Genomic DNA, 17,307 nt, shown 5'->3' on the forward strand with positions numbered 1-17,307 from the left:
ACTTTCAACTTTTGGGTCAGACGGCCAAAAATTGTCTCGTTTTGTGTCCATTCTTAACAAAACTCGAAAAACATGATTAGGAATCCAAAATACTTTAACATTAAATGGTCTAAATTCAAAATAAATCAAGCCTAAAAAAATTTGAAAATCTTTAAAATTTGAATTCTCTAAACCTAAAATGATTTGATTCTACTTGATTTGTCCCAAAAAATACGATTCATATTTAAGATTTGTCTTTCTTAATAATATTATTTTTAAAGTTGAAATATAAATTCTCTCTATACAAATATAATATATCATGTATACAAGGGTGTATCAATGTTCAATGTCAAATGATTGAGAGTCTTTCGAATATATAGTACATTTTACTAACTCCGAACCAATCATATATATATATATTGTTTTAAATAATTAATTTAAATCTACTTATTATTATTCTTTTTAAATAAAATAAGCTCTATCTGATCCCAATAACATGATTTGCCAAAAAATTCTCAATAACATTCTCAAGATCCCATGACAGAATCAAAATATTTTCATGCAAAAAAACTAAGAATCTCAGTTGTTTTCAGCTAATCTTGAACTGTCTCATCTGTTTTTAATCAAAATTTTAATAATTAATAGCAACCGTATCGTATACTAATTATTAGCCCAATTATTATTTGATGCACAGTTGAAAGTCGGTTAAATTACAAATCATTTTTAATAATTCTTTATCTTTTACTTAATATTTTTATTATAAATCATTTTTTTAATAATTCTTTATTTTAAGCTCAATTGCATGTTTGTAGCTCACTTAATTGTTTGACTTGTATAAATTATATTTGCCACGTGTATGACAGTTCAATATATAAACAAGAAGGGCATTGATATACCGACCATTAAGAATTTCATTATTTTAATTAAAATTTATTGTTTTAGTACATCTAAGTGAGTGTTGTTGCAGTGAACCTAATGGCGAGACAGTTCAAGAACAACCACGAATTCGGTGAACAGTTAATATGGGTACATTCAGGTATCTGCTGGAATTTTGGGTTAAGGTTGATGTAAAAATTTAAATATTTTTCTTAGATGACAATTTTAAAATGAAAATTAGAAATATATTTTTTTAAATATGATATTACAAAATAATGTATGTTTAGATTTTTTTTAGTCTATTGATAATGTATATATCATAGGATTAGACTTGAACTTAGTAACCAACAGTCTTAAGCACAAGAACATGAGTTGTGTGCCTAAATTAACCTTCGTTTGTTGACGATTCTAACCTCGGAACGTGCTCTGGCTTGGAAGGAATGGAATGGAATCAATGGGCCTAATGCTCGTGTTAATCTTTTATTACTTAGAAAATCTGAATGACAATTGAGGTGGGAAGAACCTCTATTTATAACTGAAGTCCCTTATATCCAATGATATCCTAATTGAACTTGAACTCTACTTCTCCTATTAATTATAATTAAATGTCTTTTAATATGGTAAAATCCCAATATAACTCAAGGTATGCCAATCTATTATGTGAAGTCCCTACTTAAAGTATATCTCGAATTCTTGAATCTTAACTCGACTAGAATTCTATTTACTTGATGGTTTGGGACTCCTAGGCGTGACCCTCTTAGATGACAACAAGTAAAACTCGGTTGTGGTCTTGGTGTGTTGCTCGATACTCCTCGAGCACCTAAGATTTCCTTGACTTCAGACCTTGACACATACTTATTGTAAGATGTAATTCTTTAAATCCGAATCCTTAAAAAAAAGTAACATTCCTTTATATTATTAAGGTCATTCAATAAATTTAAAAAAATTAAAAAAATTATAATTATTTATATGCGATCTAACCTATTAATACCTTTATTAACAAATAGTAAGAGTTAAAGATTATCATTAGACGAATTATGTGTATTCACAAAATATATAACTTATGAAGTATTTAAACTCATGATAAACTAAAAGTTGTTTGATTTATATACTATTATTGTCTATAGTTCTATTATCTTAATTATTAAGTGATATAAGTAATTTTGTTAGTTCGAAATTTGAATTCTATCCATTTTCAATTAAAAAAAAACTCATTAAAAAATTATATAAGGTTTATCACCAAACTCATCCCTGAATTCAATATTATCATTTAATTAACCCAATATTTTGAACTTTATATATCCACGTAGAAATAAACAATGAACTAAGTCGCCTTTTTAGAAGAAGGTTCTCACAATGTATGCATGCCAACTTTTGTCCAACACTCAACCCATCAATTAATTAACACAAAAAATGCTTTGGTTCCGATTAATTAAGGAATTTTAGTTTTATATTTAGGTCAAATTGATCATTACTCTCTTTATCATAAAAAAATTGCTTATATATTCTTATTTAGGTCAAATTATATATATTTAGGTTAAATTTTAGTTTTAAATCATGGCTTTTGAGATGACGATCAAAGGAGAAGAAGCAATTTTATTTTAAGGGATCACTTAATAAGTTCCCATAATTTAATATTGACAATAAAATCATAATGATTTTTAATGTCACTATAATATTATAGCTACTTTTGTATTTTTAAAATATTTTATTTAAAAAAATTATATCTATATCAGTCATTATATATTGTGAAACATTTGTAATATCTACAGTCATGAGATTATAGCTGTACCCACAATAAACACTAAAACTATAATTTAATACTATGGTGCATGAATATAGCAGCTTTGGGTTAATTCTTTCAATGGTGGATTATTATATTTATTTATTTTATAATTTGACAAGAAAAATAAAGGATACTTTATAAGGGTAATTAGTTGACAATCAAGTTGAGCTTTCAAGTTTCAAGTCGATTTCACTTGTCTCAATTTTTTAGGAATATTTTATTTTATTTTGTCTTTATCAGAAGATTTGATCTCAAATAATTGCAATAATTTCCCATTAAGTATATTGTTTAACAAAACAATAGAATAACATTAACCAGTAGAACATATACTGATTTAAGGTTGGGTGAGTTGAATTGACTTTTTATTAGGTTAACTGAGAGTTAATTTCTGTGGATTATTTTTGAATTTAGGTTTGAGAGTTGTATTTATCTTGTTAAATCATTATAAATTTCGATATTTTAAGTATATATTATTTAAACTCATTTAAAATTAGATTGACCGTTATTTTAAGGGAAATCAATTCACCTTTGTAATACTCTATTGATTACTAACTTTTGAATGTTAGATGTAAGTTAAAAAATATGTTTATATTTTATTTACAATTAATAGTAAAAATAATTAAATTTTTTATAAATATATATTTTAAAATATATAATAGACTTAGAAGGAAATCACAATAAGGGTAAATTACACTATTACTCATTAAACTTAGAAACTGTCTCATTTAGGTATCTAAATTATAAAATTATTCAATTATAACATTAAGCTTTCCATTTAATTTTTTAATCACGGACCATTAAATCTGAAATAGCCGGATGGCCCGTCATTTTAGTGGTTATGTATAAGTAAAAAAATATCTTACATTACTTTCTTTTTTCATTTTTTATTCTTTCCATCTTTTTCATCAAGACTTAAGAAATTTTCTCTTAATTTTAGTAGCCGTTAAAAGTCGGTATTTAATTAAACTTTGTCTCATCGTTCTATATCACTTTCTCAGTTTAAGTTTTCATAAAATCTCTTTGAAATTCATGACATTAAGCACAAAAATCTATATTTTTTTTGGGGGGTTTTGTGGCTTTGTCGGATTCAAGGGGTTTCAGACCTCTAAAACTCAAACAATAAGAATAATTCTTTCGAAAAGATAACAATATATATCGAGACCAACCTCATCATACAACTATCGATGGAAATCAAGGTATTCAAAGTTTGAAACTTTGGATGAATTTTCATTGATTTTAAATGAGTTTTGAAAATAAAAATTAATATAAAAAGAAAATAAAAATTAATAGAAAAAGAATAGAAAAGAGAAATATAATTTTTTATATCAATTTTATAACAATGGACAATTAGAGTTAATTTAACGATTTTATGAAACTAGTGCTGTCAAACAAATCCAAACCCCAAGAGAAAATTCTCTTGAGAACCAAGCTAAACAAAACCAAGCACTATATCTCTGTCTATATATGTTAAATATTTTATATATGCCTTGTCTCCACTAATGGAGGAACAGCCCCATGGTTCCACCCAGGAATGGGAGAAGCACAAAGGTTGTCGAGTCGTGTAGTAATAGAATTTTGACTATAAGGAAGAAAAACATCATGGTTTTGCTGTCTGGTTTCATAAAATTTGATTATTTTATAAACTAAAACCAGAATGAATCTTCTTAGTTAACCCTAGTGTGGCAGTGCTCATCTCTTTGCTGCACTTTTTCCATACTTCTTAGATTTCAGAAGCAACTATGGTTTAGTAAAGCATCATCATAATTTATGAATATTGGTATTTTTTTTTCTTTACAGGTGGCATGAACTATCTTGCATATATCCAAGCTTACAACAATTTCAAATTCAATTTGAATATGAATATTAACCCTAAATTCGCATCAAGATTCATGAACCAAACCATGAATTTCTGCGTTGAAAACCATTTAAATGACGTGCCTTCAACAACTGTCACTAACAACCAATTAGGCAATAAAGAATTTGTAATGCTAAAGTACCTGAATTTACTTATCATCTCTGTAATGTTAGTAATTTTAGAGTGACAAAGAGAGATTAATATGAAATAGATTATATACCAGAGATGAGATTTACAGTGGTTTGATTTTTAATCTTCAAAATTTAAAAGTTAAGATTTACCTTACATGTATAGAAAAAATAAATTTGGTCACTAAGAATCCTTGCTCTATAAGAATTTTTACCTAAACAATATTAATTACTAATTAATCTTCAAATCATCCTTAATACTAGTTTATTACGAGTTATGCAGAGGAGAACGATAAACAACCAATCATCCAATAGAAATGAGATATATATTTACATGAAAAATCTTAAAAGGAAAATACTACTAGCATATTAGAGAATTTTACTATAATATCGAATTACAAGAGGTTTAAGGCTACAAAATTTATTAAATAACTCTAATCCCTATCGTCTATTCATAATGTTAATTATTTGAGAATGAAATCTTTGATTATAAAGAGTTTTCTTTAATAATAATTCACACTTTCAATAAAAAAAACTAATACAAAAAGAATAGTTTTGTATGCACCGTATGTACGAACTGTATTGTACTACTATTTTCGATTCGAAAGACTCCAAATTCACCACAAATCCAATGTTTTTCTGCAAATTTTGTTTCCTTGTCAAATGAGTTGTATTGTGAACTTTTTAGATAAAGCTCAATGAAATTCAGATCATAATCACTTCATCAATTCTTGATTTATGTTCGGTAGATATAAGAATCGTGAATTTTTCGCAATTCTGAGAATGAAATGCATTTTCCCCTAGATTATGGAGCATTGTCAGAAGAGCTTGCAGTGACATGTTAGTCAATACACACTAGACATATATAGTTCTAATTTCTTCATTGACTAAGTTTCCACTCTAATCAGTCTAATTTATGGATAACCCACACTTTATCTTGCAATAATGCAAATGGGGTTTGGGGCAGTTATACTGTCAGCAAACCTCATTATTGTGACATATCTATAATAAAGCCATAAATGGTAGATAAGACCTCTAGAGAATGAAAGGGTGAATGCTGGATAATCCAAAAGGAGGGAATTTATGTAGTGCGACGGTTAAAAATCGGTTAAAAAATGATTTGACCGATTAAATAAGTGACATGTTAAAATATAGGCTAGTTATGTTATATCATTTAACCATAAATTTATCAAGTACAATAACATATTAGGTAGCGCTTGTATAATGTAATATGTAGCGCTTATATAATAAAATAGGCATTTAACCGGAAATATTATCAAGTACAATAACATATTAGGTAGCACTTATATAATGTAATAAGTAGCGCTTATATTGACATATTTTCTAAGTAAACCGGTATATTTATACCGGTAACATTGTAAATTTACATATTACATTATAATTATCGGTTTCGATGTTTTTTGGATCGATACAATTTTAAATGTATCGACACTTTATGCTTGCACTTCGTTGGACATTCATTCTGGAAAAAAGTATCGACACAAACTTAAAAAGTGTTGATACATTATTTAGACATATTTTCTTATAAAAACGGTATATCTATACCGGGTACATTGTAAATTTACCTATCACATTGTAATTTTCGTTTCGATATTTTTGGGATCGATACTTTTAATAAATGTATCGACACTCTATGCGTGCACCCCGTTTGGCATTCATTATGGACAAAATGTATCGACACAAATTTAACAAGTGTCGATACTTTATGCTGACCTATTCTCTCATAAAATCGGTATATTTATACCGGTTACATTGTAAATTTACCTATTATATTATAATTATCGGTTTCGATGTTTTTGGGATCGATACTTTTAATAAATGTATCAACATTTTATGTGTGCACCTCGTTTGGGCATTCATTCTGGACAATAAGTATCGACACAAATTCCACAAGTGTCGATACATTATGTTGACATGTTTTCTAATTAACCGATATATTTATACCGGTTACATTGTTAATTTACCTATTACATTATAATTATTGGTTTCGATTTTTTTGGGTCGATACTTTTAGAAAATGTATCGACACATATTTAGGTGGTTATTGTATATACCTAAATATGTTCTACGAATTTAATATTGTACCCACCCTTCAACTACCACTACCAATACCACATTCTATTGAAAGCACGACTGAAATATGTTCAATGAACTTTTATTTACATCTCCATCAACTCCGGGATCACTGAACTTGCACAACAAAATTTTTACCATGGATCATACTGATGCAGATAATGTTAAGCCAACCGAGGAATACCATAAAGTACATAATGTTGTTGAATCTGACAGATTGGTTGGTCATCTCTTCTCTTCACGTGATTAAGCTTGGTACTTTTACAAGGGATTCGCACGAGAACATGGGTTTAGTGCACGTAAGGGAACAACATGGCTTGACGTGGAAGGGAATGTGAAGACACAAGAATTTTGTTGTTCCAAAGAAGGGTTTCGAGTATCAAAAGTCAATATTGTTGATCGTCAATGTACTCATACGCCAGTTACAAGAATATGATGCAAGGCTATAGTCTCCCGCAATCATGGCCGGAGTCAGTTCTGTAACTGGGATTATCCAGGTTAATCATGTTGATTGCATAGCCAATAAAACCTGGGGGTCCAAATGGTAAGTTAGGAATTGGTAAGACAAGCTTCATTTGAGGGTTTAGGGTTTAGAGCCCTCCAACGTAAGGAGTGCATGATTGAACATTACGTATAATAGTTATATTCAGTTGTTGAAGAATTGTTCTTAATTTTATATAAGGATAGTTGTTATGACATATGTTCATGTTTCGAGACCAATTAGTTAGATGCGTGCAGTAGCCTATATCCTTGAGGCAGAACACGAGAAATCTGGCACTTAAAGATTTACCAAGAACGGTAACTTTTGCTCTGAATGAAGACCGAACCTAGAATCAACTTTGCAATTATGCCTATCATGCTGAAGAGAACCTGCTGAATAATAGGATTTGCACACAACTGCAAGCATTTTAAATGCTAAACCCAACTCCTCACATGGAAAATTATGCAACAGAGATGTCAGGATTTCCCATAAAACATTTTCATCTCTGTTGCATAATTTACCATATGAGTTGAAATAAATAACATGTCAATATATACAATTGTATTAAATATCAGTTTAGCAATGTTTGGAGCCGTTTTGGATTTAAACTTTGCTATCTACCAATAAGCGCTATCTCGAATCGTTGAATGTTTTCCCCCAGTAGGCCGGATATACCAAGTGAGCATTTTGTGAAACACTCTCGACTTTACATCTAGGTGAATTGGGTTATTTCTAACAACCCGTTGTATTGTAGTATCTAAAACATTTTCATTTGAATCCCCTTTATTCTCGACACCTAGACCCTCCGCAATAGTATCCGGAGATATATATATATCCTTCCCCATGACATAGGTATTAATTCCTATTATATTAGTCTTATTAGGCTCGTGCTGTAAGGAAACATTGTTATAGAAGACTCTAACTAGGTTGGGATAATATTTTGGTTCTACACCAAGGAATTCAAGCCAACCCCAAGATGTAAATATGAATTTAAAATTAAATGCATATTTATCATCGAACAAGAAACTCAGGTCAATGACACGTTCGGGACGAATCTTTATTACTTTAAAACTCCTCTGTCATCTTTCTTTCTCCGCATCGGATTTAAAGTTTAGAGATTCGAACGACCTGATTTCCACAGAAGAAGCGATTGTTTGAGAAGGAGGTTGTGGTTGAGAAGAGCTTTGAGAAAGACTGCGCTTCTGACGCTGACGTTTTGGAGCCATTTTGGGTGTAGATGTTGTTATATTGGAACACAAACACATTCAGGAAAAAAAAAACTCCAATTTGGAAATCAATTAAACCCATAAAATATTGATAAATTTACCTGAGTATCTAATCGTCACTGTTATGAGAACCCTGGTATTCTTCGGAGATGAAGAGTTCTTAAAGGTTTAGGGTTTGTCGATTTAGAGTTTGTATCGATGATAATCTATAAATAATGAAGGGGAAAAAACACGCGATATTTAAAAATGTATCGACACAAATTTAAAAATTATCGACACTTTATGCTGACCTATTTTGTCATAAAACCAGTATATTTATACCGGTTACATTGGAAATTTACCTATTACATTATGATTATGAGTTTCGATGTTTTTGAGATCGACACTTTTTAAAAATGTATCGACACTTTATGAGTGCACCCTTTTGGGCATTCCTTCTAGACAAAAAGTATCGAAACAAAATACACAAGTGATATATTTTGTAGACCTATTCTCTCATAAAACTGATATATTTATGCCGGTTACATTGTAAATTTACCTATTACATTATAATTATAATTATCCGTTTCGATGTTTTTGTGATCGATACTTTTTATAAATGTATCGACACTTTATGTGTGCACCCTTTTGGGCATTCATTCTTGACAAAAAGTATCGACACAAATTACAAAAGTGTCGATACATTATGTAGACATATTCTCTCATAAGATCGGTATAGTTATACTTGTTACATTGTAAATTTACCTATTACATTATAATTATCGGCTTCGATATTTTTAGGATCGACACTTTTTAAAAATGTATCGACACTTTATGGGTGCACCTTTTTGGGCATTCCTTCTGGACAAAAAGTATCGACACAGATTCTAAAAGTGTCGATACATTATACAGATATATTCTCTCATAAAACCGGTATATTTATACCAGTTACATTGTAAATTTACCTATTACATTATAATTATGGGTTTCGATGCTTTTGGGATCGATACTTTTTATAAATGTATCGAAACTTTATGCGTGCACCCTTTTGGGCATTCATTATGGACAAAAAGTATCGACACAAATTAAAAAAGTGTCGATACATTATGTAGACCTATTCTCTCATAAAACCGATATAGTTATATCGGTTACATTGTAAATTTACCTATTACATTATAATTATAGGTTTCGATATTTTTGGGATTGATACTTTTTATAAATGTATCGACACTTTATGTGTGCACCCTTTTGGGCATTCATTCTTAACAAAAAGTATCGACACAAATTTCAAAAATATCGATATATTATGTAGACCTATTCTCTCATAAAACCGGTATAGTTGTACCAGTTACATTGTAAATTTACCTATTACATTATAATTATGGGTTTCGATGGTTTTGGGATCGATACTTTTTATAAATATATCGACACATTTGCTTACTTATTCTCTTATTAAACCGGTATATTTTACCTATTACTTTATAATAATTGGCTTCGATGTTTTCAAGATTGATACTTATAATAAATGTATTGACACACTTTTTTGGAAACTTTACGTTTGGGAACCATACTGGACAAAATGTTGGAAAGAAATCTTTGTATTTAATAATTTTGTCATTAAAAAGTCTATTTTTACCACCTACATTGTAAATTTACCTTTTACTTTAAAGTTATTGAATTTTATAGTTATTGTACATACCCTCAATATGGAATGGCTATTCAGTCCCGCACATGATGACAAGTATGATGACATTTGGAATAATGCAGACAACGATCTCCATATATCGTAAGTATTAACATGACTCCTACTGTGTATAAAAAACATGTACAACAACCCACTGCTAACTTTTCTCATCTCATACATAATTACATTCACATACAAAATTATAAATCGTATACAAAATTATAAATTTTATACATAATTAACCCCACATTTACATCATCGCTTCCTTTTGTTATTCTTGTGTCATATAGAAACTTTTATTATCTCTTCTCTTAGTTGATTTTGATTGTGGCTTACGAGATCGTTTAATATTCGCGGTCGATCCCAATGTCCAACAACCTATATTCAAATTGTCAGTACGTTAAGTATTATAAACCACAACATTCAATCTACGACTTTTAACAATATAACCGCAAACTAATTTTTAATTCCACTTACAAAATCACCAGTTGCCCCTGTAGAACCGATCGATTCTATCCGTATCATCACATAAATGCCGCAATCATATATGTTACAAAATTTGAATACTACACATGTCAATTATACTACCTACATAAATTAAGCTTTCTATTTATGGTAACATCTCATACCCATTCAATTGCTCATTCATCTTATGCTCCACAAATTTGAAATTTTTCAAGGGGAACTTTCTTAGAGATCCACATGCTTCTACCCAATTACGTTTCTTATTATAACTATATAATATTTTTATCTGTATTAAAAAATATGAAGTTATGATCCAAACAAATTATGCATTATAATTTATATAATTTACTTTCATACATACCAATCTCTTAGCATCATTCACTCTCTGTTTAGCTGCTTCAGATGTAAACAGACTATCATATACAGTTGCAACACGATTTACCATATCTAACACCAATAGATACCAATGTGAATTTAGGTAGTTTATTGTGATCATGATCTGCAACAAATTTCACACCCAATTTGACAAAATTCAACATTATATATATGAAAACATCATTTGCAATTCGTATGGTGTCTTACCTTCTAACAGTCAGTGAATTTGGCATAGTTATCCAATATGGGACCCCAAAAAGCAATACTCTCAACACTTACTTTGCTGTTGGCATCCAACGCATGTTGCTGCAATTACGCGACAATCATTATTAATTTACCGTCTATAACACTAATTTTCAACATTTATTAATTTAACTCACCGCTAAGTGATATGGAAGGTAGTCAATCCTCCGGAGTGACTTTTTCGCATCGTAGCATACTGTCTAGGCGAACAAATCAATAACCTAACAAAATTAATTACACAATTCAGAACATATTCAATAGGTTTTAACATTTTGTACTTTCTACTTACCATATCGCCAACCCATTCCGTAGGCTTCAACGTTGTAACGTCAGATACACTAGCGAATTGATTTCCCATTGAGATTACAAAATATCTGTATGAATCATTAAGATTAATATCTTGTCATTAAATATTTAAATATCACTCACAAAACAATATATTTCACTTACTCCGATTCTAACCCACTATTCCATAAATAGTAACACATTGCATGTAACATCCCAAAATACGGGTTAGTGACTAAATTGTAAAACTTCATAATTTGGTGATTAAAGTAGAATAATTGGATAATTCAATGATTTATCTGGAAGGATTGTTAGTAATTATTAAAGGAATTAAAGGGCAAAATGGTCATTTAACCATTAAATGAATTAAAATATGATATGTTGGGGATATATACGGGGGAAATGGATAAGAAGAAATATCCAGAGAATTCTTCTTCTTTGTTCTTCCATACGAGAGAGCCATAACCTAAGGTGAGTTTTCTGATTTGTTAGTTATTTGTTAAATTAAAGGTTAGGTTTTGATCATTAGATGATAACTAAGCTTAAGGAAAGCTTAAGTTATCTTATGATCAAAAGATGAAGAAGTTATAAAAGATTAAAGAAAACGGGATTTTATATGAAATTATAGAAAAGAGTTGATAAGTTGAATTTGAAGTTAAATTTGACTTGTCATCATGTTAATTAAGGAATATGAAGTGTTAGAATTGTATTTAGAACATATTGAAATTTGAGTATGATTCTTGAATTACATATGAAGGATAGGATTTTGAAGTTATAGATGATTTTCATGGATATAAGTTGGTTTAAGTAATGGTAGTTGAGTTTAATGACATGGTAGGGGTTTAAATAGAAGAATTGAATGAAGAATTGATGATTTTCGGGCTTAAAATACAATTTCTTGGTAGAGGGAACTGATACCCTATGAATGGGAATCGATTCCCCCTCTTGAACGAAAAATTCCAGTATGTTCAGGGGGTATCGATTCCCCTGGGGGGTATCGATTCCCCCTAAATGAAAAATGGAATTTGGTTCTTTAATCTGGTTTAAGTTGTTAACATCAAGTTTAAGGTTTAGGCTTCTGATAGTCATTTTGAAATGTTATATTTATGTAGATATTGAGTATAAACAAGTTTCGGAATAATCAAAGGATTAGGATCGAATCAAAGCAAATAAAGCTAAGGTGAGTGCAATTTTAATTGCACTTATATTATTGAACGAGCATTGGCTTGCGATGAGCTAGTGATGGAGTTACTATGGTAAGAAGTGACTGCTAAAATGTTATTTGATTTGTGATTCTTATATGTGCATGAATACATGAAATAGATATAGGTTATTATATATGTTTTATGATATGCATAGACATAAGAGCATAAAACATAAGATATATGATATGATATACATGATTATATGCATATGTGGTATATGCTATGAGACATGACCAATGTGAAATGAGATAAGCTATGTGAATATATGAAATGGCATGTGAATATGTAATACGTGATACATGTGATATGATATGAAATACATGGTTACACATACATGTGGTATGTGACAGAAAAGAAATAAAAAGTGATGAGAAATGTATTCATCGTAAATGCCCATAGTATATGATACGAGAGCTATAGGTATAGTTGGTATGCCAAGAGTCGAGGGTATTGTAGTCCTTCGGGACGTAGTGGTCCTACGAGACATATATAGCAGTCCTTCAGGATGAATACTGAACAAATGTTCGGTGCCCATAAGGGAATTTATACGAGCTGTGGTGACAGCATTAGTGCATAACCTCAATGTACTCACATACCTTTGTTCTCAACAACAATATACATGGGCAATTGAAATATAAATTAAAGTGAAAGTGATGCAAAAATGTAAGTTTCATGTGTGCATGACTTGGTTATATATGTCATATGAAATATATATATATGCATATTGAAATATCATGATCAAATGGTAAGAATGCATATTTATGAATCTACTGTTACATGTTTATTTATTGCCTCACTAAGTCTATGACTTAGCGTGTAAGTGATTTACACGTAGGTACCAAGAAACGAGAAGAGCAAGAATAGAAGTAGTAAGGACAATATTATTACTAGAAGATCAGATAAGAAGTAATCGACAAAGTATGTATTTTGTTGTGTATAGAGTGTTGGCATGTAATAAGTCGTTATTTATGAGCACTCTGATCGAGTTTGTATTTTGTGGTCTCTTTTTATGTAAATTAACGTATTTTGTTTTAAACAAATTTTTAAATTCTCGGAATTTTTCTTTAAGAGTCAAAGTTTGAAAAGTCAAAGTGACACCTCAGACTCGTATTCGAGTCGGGTATGGGTTGGGGTGTTACATTGCAACTTCGAGCTGATCAATTCCGCTTGGAATATCCGCTTTTTCAACCTACAATTTTGCATACAAATTTTTGTCACAACAACATGATAAAGATCAAATTAAGTTTTCTTTTATTCAACTTACCTTCTACTTCTTCTTTTGTGGTGCAGGACATTTCGAATCCAAATCTGCATATATAACACTCTCCGGTGTATAGATCACATCGACATCCTTCCTCCTCATTTCCTCCATTTTTTCTTCTTCCTCCATCTTTTCTTTTTCATATTTTTTCAGTTCATCGTATTTTTGCTCTATATAGCTCTTCATCTCTTTTATTTCACCCTTCACTTTTTCCTCTTTTTCCAAGTTTTTCTCAACCACCCCCTTCACCCCCGTAAGTTCACTCCTCAATTCCACAACCTCCTTCACCACTCCATCAATTTTTTCACCCGTCACCATCTTAAGTTTACCCCTTAACACCTCAACTTCTTTCACCACTCCATCTATTTTCCTTCCACTTTCCCCTTATGTCTCTCAAGTGTCTCTTCGACTCTTGATTGACTTTGCATGATATCAAAAAATATCAAAAAGGAATTTTTTGATATTAGCCAATTCAGACATCAAAATGTCAAATTTACTATGTTTTCCCTCACTGTTATCCCCCAATACAACCATCTCTTCTTCCTTCTCATATGCCTTCATTGCCTCCTCTACCTCCTTGCCAATAACCTTCAAAATTAAATTACAATATTAAGACATTGATAATATTCTTAATATTATTTAATTTACCCTTTTTTGCTTCCCCGGTCTATCCAACTTCAACTTCGCCATCATTCTAACCACCTCTTCCTTCCCCCATGAACGGATGTGTGCCACTCCGGTTCTTTCATAAGCCGGCACTGCCTCACAACCTGACCAAAAATTGAACAGTGTAACCTGCATTTATAATAAAATTTATCATTTTATATAATAACTATACTATCATTTTATATAAAAAAAACATTCTTCAACTTATTTACCTCTAAGATTGCTATGCACCATTTGAGGTATCTTTGGTTGCCCTTTTTAAAGGTGATTATTAATTCAATCAATCTCGAATGAACATATTCAGCCCAATTGAATTCACCCTTCAAACCTTCATCGCAAATGAGCTTCATATAGTCCTTGTTCGTTGACGTGTCACTCGTTGGACAAAGAAAGATCCTGATAAGGTACAATAGAGCCTTCAGCTCATCCCCCGTAAGATCCACTTTTGATTTCCTCTTCAAGTTCAGCATATGTCACCTTTTGCTTCAAACCATTTTTAGAGGCAAGTGCTTTCCAGTTCTTACTCTTAGAGACTTCTACGACACTTTTGCCTTCATTTCCTACCCCCAAGACGGCTGCAGCACATAAGATCCCCAGAGGAAATGAATAATCACCATATTTAGCAATACATTGTTGGACATCAAATTGCTCTATCAAGGATCGACACAATTCCCTCCGAATAGGTCGACCCCTTACTCCTACCAACGATCCAAACCCCATTTCTCCCAGCACATTCAACTGATCCTTCTCCTTAAGGTATTTAATTAATGAATTCATCATTTTAATGTTGTACCTTGTCGACACTTCCTACATTTTTTAACAATATATAATGTTATTGTTCTTATATATTTTGTATCAACGTATTTACAAGTTTAATGAATACCTTCTTTTCATGTGTTTTCCTCCATTCTTTGTATTCTTCAATATCCATCTTTGACTGTGCGATGTAAGGTTCCTTATCAGCATCACTCATCGAATTCTATTTCTCCAACACATCATTTCTCACCTAATATTAAGAATAAACGTTTCTTAATCAATACAGTAACGCTCAATAATACTCAATGTCAATTTCAATTTACATACTGAACCGATTTGTTTGCCACTTTCCTTCATCCTTTGGCATTCGGTCATACAGTCAACATTTAAAATTTGTAATCAATTTAAAGTTCTTAAATACTTTAATTAAATTATCATTTCAACAATAATAACAAAAAGACATTGATACTTACTAGAAGTACATATATCCACCATTTGGTTGCTTTCGAATCTCGACCTTAATTTCAACGTCATCTTCAGCACCAACAATTCCAAGATCCTTTGACTTCATTTTTCCTTCATATATCAGTTTACGCAAATCAAATCAAATACTGGTTACATACACTTTATTCAATATACAAATATCGATAACTACTCTTGTAGTAAAACGGTTTCCTTCAAAAGAATTTGAATGACCACTACAACAAGTGTCGGCACATTTATATAACTTACAATATCATTTTCTACCTATATATAAACATGTATCCATATTTATTTTCTACCTATAATATTATATAATCGATCCCAGATCCTTCTTGGCTCCGATTCGAAATCCCCAAACCAAACCCAAAAGCCCTAATCCTTATTTCCTTCAAACGAATGAGAACACTCAATAATACAAGTATCGATACATTTATACAACCTATAATATTATTTTCTACCTATAATATTTAATAAAAGTATCGATATTTAGATTTTACCTAGAATATCACTTTCTAACCTGTAATCGATCTAAAATGCTTCTTTACTCCAAAACCTCAAACAACACATAAAAACCCTATTTTCGATTACTGTAATAATAAAAAACTAGGGCTTCGACAATGTACTTTTCGATTCGACTGCAACAACAAACAAACTTTGCTTCAGAAACCTCTTCTGAAATGCATCAACAATTACGCTTCGATTTCAAAAACTCATCCGTTTCATCTATTTTTCAGAGGATATTTAAATATGACATTTATATTTTCACCGGATATGTTATTTATATTTAATCGATACAACTACCAAAGTGTCGATACTTTTATGTGTGTCGATACTTTCGATAGTATAATTACTTATTTATTTGAAAGTATCGATAATTTATTACGCGTACTTATTAAAGTATTGACACTTTCAATAGATTCGGTAGCTCTTTACTGGTTTTGTCATATTTTTACCTGTTATATCGTTATGGATCGATACATTATCATAAAGTATTGACACTTTATAGGTGCTAAAACTGTTTCTCTTTTAAATTCTCCAAGTGTCGATACTTATATTAAAGTATCGACACTTTTAATATATCCGATAGCTCTTTACCGGTTTTGTCATTTCGAGACCGATTTTGTCATATTTTTACCTATTATATCGTTATGGATCGATACATTATCATAAAATATCGACACTTTATAGGCGCTAAAACTATTTCTCTTTAAAATTCCTAAAGTGTCGATACTTATATTAAAGTATCGACACTTTCAATATATCCGGTAGCACTTTACCGGTTTTGTCTTTCCGAGACCGGTTTTGTCATATTTTTACATGTTGTATCGTTATGGATCGATACATTTTTATAAAATATTGACACTTTATAGGCACTAAAACTGTTTCTCTTTTAAATTCCCAAAGTGTCGATACTTATATTAAAGTATTGACACTTTCAATATATCTGGTAGCGCTTTATCGGTGTTGTCTTTTCGAGACC

Source organism: Hibiscus syriacus, unplaced genomic scaffold (genome assembly GCF_006381635.1).
Source record: "Hibiscus syriacus cultivar Baekdansim isolate YM2019G1 unplaced genomic scaffold, ASM638163v2 tig00110021_pilon, whole genome shotgun sequence".
Lineage (NCBI taxonomy): Eukaryota > Viridiplantae > Streptophyta > Magnoliopsida > Malvales > Malvaceae > Hibiscus > Hibiscus syriacus.